The following is a 5023-nucleotide window of genomic DNA, read 5'->3' on the forward strand; positions in this document are numbered from 1 at the left end:
GCAGAGAATCATCTAACCACTGATTAAAGCATCGTTACTCTGTCACTGTGGCTGCCAGAAAAAGATTAATGTAACCTTTCTCATTTTACAGTCCACAAACACTTTTCTTTTTCAGTAGGAGAGTTTCCTGGCTCCCTACCTACTTATTTTTCCCTTCAGTTCCACTCATTTATCACAACTCTTTGTACTAAGCAAGGAGTATCAAGATTGTTCAGTGACTATGTTATGTCTAGATAAGACAATTTGGTGACTACGAAAAATATCTTAAAGAAACAATGGTGAAGGTAAATATGCTTTATTTTGAGAATGTTAATGTTGCTGCTTAACTTGTGTGTTGCGTTAAACAGAATGTTAAATGGCTGAAACTGATTAGCTAAAACCTGATTTTCCGTGGATTCAGCCTCATTTCCATCATTTTGTACATCAACAGCCACTGTGACCACTTAGTGTTAGTCAATGAAGCAACCAATATGTTATTTTTTAATTGGTTATGACCTCTGTGAAGATGATGGTTCAGTGAATTACTTAGAATGGGGTTTAGTTGCAACCGTCAATAAAACTCAAATGACAGCAGTTAATCAAGAAAGACGTTAATCTCTCTCTCCCATTAATGCCTGGATATAGACATTCCATGTCTTTAATGGCAGGCAGTTCTGTTTCTTGATGTGCTCAAGCACTCAGGCAAGCACCCAGGCTTCTGTCTGTCTTGCTGTTTCTCTATCTGTAGTCTCCATTCTTTTTTTTTGAGACTGAGTCTCACTCTGTCGCCAGGCTGAAGTGCAGTGGTGGGATCTCGGCTCACTGCAAACTCCAACTCTCTGGTTCAAGTGATTGTCCTGCCTCAGCCTCCTGAGTAGCTGGGCTTACAGACATGCGCCACCATGCTCAGCTAATTTCTGTATTTTTAGTAGAGACGGGGTTTCACCATGTTGGCCAGGATGGTCTCGATCTCCTGACCTCGTGATCTGCCCACCTCGGGCTCCCAAAATGCTGGGATTACAGGCATAAGCCACTGTGCCTGGCCTGTGGTCTCCATTCTTTAAGTCAAGCCATCATATTCTCCTGCCAGACCCTGGGAATAAGGAAAGGGAGACAAGGAAAGGGATGCATGCTCCCAGCATTGAAGGACACTTTTTCGTGCTTCAACCCAACACTACTCACATCTCACTGGCCAGAACTTAGTCACAGGGCAATGCCTATCAGTAAAGGAAACTGAGAACTGTACTGTCTTCATTCTGTACAGCCATGTGGCCAGAAAGGAGGGAGACCAGACATTTGGGGACAAATAGAAGCCTTTGCTAGCTTGGGACTAGGGTGACTATAAGTCAACTTGCAAGACAGACACAATGCAACACGCACTTGAATGTTCATCTAAGAATTTCACAGCCATCTCTAATTGCTCAGTTTCTTTAAACACAGTATTAACGATTACAAAAGGAGCTCATTTACTTCAATCAGTGAATTAGAAGTTCAAGTAAAGAAGACGTAATTTTAGTGATCTGCTCGACTTCTTAAGCTCCTATTTGTTAAATTCTCATAGTGCATTCCCCAGATGCAGGCCTGACTGGAGGATTAACTCCATTCTGAGCTGGAAGACATTTAAGCAAGTAAATTTAGATCTAGTATTTGGAGGCTCAGAATCAGGTCGCTTAGTGGTTTTCCATCTCAGATCCTTTACTTGATACTAAACTTTGACCTTTTTTTAAAAAAGCAAAAAACCAAGCTCTTGCTTTGAGCTTCACTAAATAGGTTATTCAGTACCAAAGTTCTCATCATTTCTATGGGGTACAGGTGCCCTCACACTTTCTCTCAGGTCCTGTAACCGTCTGTCTCTGATGCCAACCACATCTAGTTTTACATTCACCTGATTGTCCCGATACTGTCTCTGATGCTAAGACATCAATTTGCTACTCCCTGCTGAACCATTGTGCTGTTCTGGGCTACTGGGCATTGCTTGGAGCTTTCTGAATTGCTTGTTCCACTGGGGTTTCTTTATCTTCTGGGTTTCCACTTCTCTATTTCAGCCCATTTCAGAAAGCTTCAAATGATACAGCTATGTCTTTACAATGCCTAATGGTCCAGGAGAAAAGTAAGAGGTTCTGTGATTCATTCTAAGTCCTATTTGCATGATATAAATAACAACCAAAAGAAACTATGTACTTGTGTACTAGTCATTCTAGAGACACAGTCCAGGATGGAATAGTTGGCGGCAGGGGCACTCATCATGGCAGCTGCAGCTACAGATTAAATTTGGAGCTGATAGAAGCACAGAGTAAAGGGATTCCCCACGGGAACACACATGCACATGGTCAGAATTAATCATCATGTAAATTAAAGTCAGGAACACTTAGGATTATTGGTGATAAAGTCCATGATGGGTAGCATCACTTCCCACAGTAAGCCAGAAATGCCTTCTAGGCTTGGAAATATCTTATAAAACAGACCTACAAACTTGCTTTTTACAAACATTCAAAAGAAAATTTGAAAATTTGAACATTTGTACTCTTTTCTTTCAGAAGAGGAACTACCAGGGCACAGTGGCTAAGAACTCAGGCTTTGCCTTCAGGGAACACTGACTTATCAGTTATGTTACCTTGGAAAAGCTGCTGTATCTCCTTAAACCTCTGTTTTCTCATCTTAATTTTTTTAATTAATTATTATTATTATTATTGAGATAGAGTCTCACTCTGTCGCCCAGGCTGGAGTGCAGTGGCGTTACCTTTGCTCACTGCAACCTCCGCCTCTCGGATTCAACTGATTCTCCTGCCTCAGCCTCCCAAGTAGCTGGGATTATAGGCATGTGCCACCACGCCCAGCTGATTTTTATATTTTTAGTAGAGATGGGGTTTCACCATGTTGGCTAGGCTGGTCTCAAACTCCTGACTTAGTGATCCACCCGCCTCAGCTTCCCAAAGTGCTGCGATTATAGCCATGAGCCACCGTGCCCGGCCAGCTTTCTCATCTTTAAAATGGGAAAAATAGTAGTAGTTATCGCCTAGGGTTATTTTGAGGAAAATAAAAAACAGTTTATTTAAACAGTAGACAGCTTGATACACTGTATGCCCTTAATAAATGCTGCTTAAAGAATAAGAAAAATACTAATGTAACTACAACTGAATTGCTGTCTTTAAAAGGAGGCAGATGGGGAATCACAGATCAAATAAAAAATATAGTGGGTTCCTTCATAGTGGAACCCAAAATGAAATGGAAAAATCATGATTCTTAGCACATTCTATCATTATGCTGTAATAAATTGCATTACTGTGGTGTTTATATTCTAGTTTTGTGAATGGTGAGAATTTGAGGGAATAAGCCAGGTTAAAAAAAGGGAACCAAAAGAGAAGTATGCTGGAATATTTGCATAATTATCACTACACCTAAACGCCAATGCTAATCTCCAAAATTTCACTTTTGGCCTGTTGTGATTAATTTGATTTCAGGGACAACTGGCTATTGCCCTACCTGCTTCAAGCTGGTAAAATCTGAAAAGCTTCAGGTCCCAAACCTTCATTTGGCAAAGGAGAGGGATGTAGTTCTCACCTGATATTCCAAACAAGAATCAGGTAAGGCTTAGTCACTTACAGATTGGTCTGTGGACCAGTTGATTGGCACCATCTAGGAGCCTGTAAGAAATGCGGAATCTTGCCCTTTGCCCCCGCTACCCCTGCCAATTTTAGCTGAATTAGAATCTGCTTTATGACAAGATCCTCAGAAAAGCATTGAGGTAACACATATTTGACATCATGTATTTCATTTGCATTTTAGATGTAGCTATGTCAGGGTAATGATCTCACTATCTGTTCCAACCAACTTGCTAAAAATGGCATGTTTCCTAATTCTGTCTTCACTGTTTCATTAGTTTTGGTGTTTGTTCTGGGCTTTAGTGAGAAAGTAAAACAGGCCATCACTATTTAAGTTACTGCATCCCATATATTGCTCCTAACCTTGGCTTAAATGCTCTTGATCTAGAAGGCCGTTAAGCCCACAAGTTTTGGGTTCAGAGAGATGGAGATCAAGTCCCATCTCTGCCAGTGTGAAAATTAGAGCAAATCAATTTTCTTATCTACAAAATTAGAGTAAATTCAGTTTATATCCAAAATGGGATTTAATCATATTAAATCATTAATGTGATTAAAGATCATATTAATGATCTTTCCCACTGAATTTTTCAGTGTCTCTCATGCCCATTCCCACAGGGTCAGGTATGAGGCTTTCAGTCATCCGTCCATTTTCCAGGGTACCGTGACTGGCTAGTTCAGACTAGCTCATATGGGAGTCATCCAGAATTTATGCAATTTAAATTTTTCTGTTGATTTTATTTAGTTGTTAGGGATGATTTCTGTTTCAAAGTGAGGAAAAATCTTCCATTTTCCATTGGTCAAAACTTACTGACATTTATTCAACCAAAATTGAGTGCCCCCCTTGTGCTCAGCACTATCCTTGTGATAGGGAGACAGCATGCAGTAATGCAATAAAAGCTGCTATGCTCGCTCGTGGAGCTTACATTCTAGTAATACCTATATACACTGTTAAGTGTGTTTACAATATGTTGTTACAACATCTTTTTCTCTGTTTAAGGCAAATTTCTACAGGCCATGACTTGTTGCGTTTCTGTAACTATTAGTTGAGTATCTCAAACACAAAACCTGAAGATGAAAAGATAAAATGCTGCCATTATTATTGTTGTTGTTGTTATTTTAATTCTAATAACCCATAGAATTTATAAGAGCTATTAAGTTTTGAAACATGCAAATAGATAAAAAGCAAGCACAATGTTACTTTTTCAGAGTCATTACTATTACTCAATGTTACTTTTTCAGAGTCTATTGCTATATAGAAAATTTTGAGGCACCCGCCAGGCGCAGTGGTTCACGCCTGTAATCCCAGCACTTTGGGAGTCTGAGGGGGGTGGATCATGAGGTCAAGAGATCCATCCTGGCCAACATGGTGAAACCCCATCTCTACTAAAAAATACAAAAATTAGCTGGGTGTGGTGGTGCACACCTGTAGTCCCAACTACTTG

The sequence above is a fragment of the Pongo pygmaeus genome, chromosome 14 (assembly GCF_028885625.2).
Source record: "Pongo pygmaeus isolate AG05252 chromosome 14, NHGRI_mPonPyg2-v2.0_pri, whole genome shotgun sequence".
NCBI lineage: Eukaryota > Metazoa > Chordata > Mammalia > Primates > Hominidae > Pongo > Pongo pygmaeus.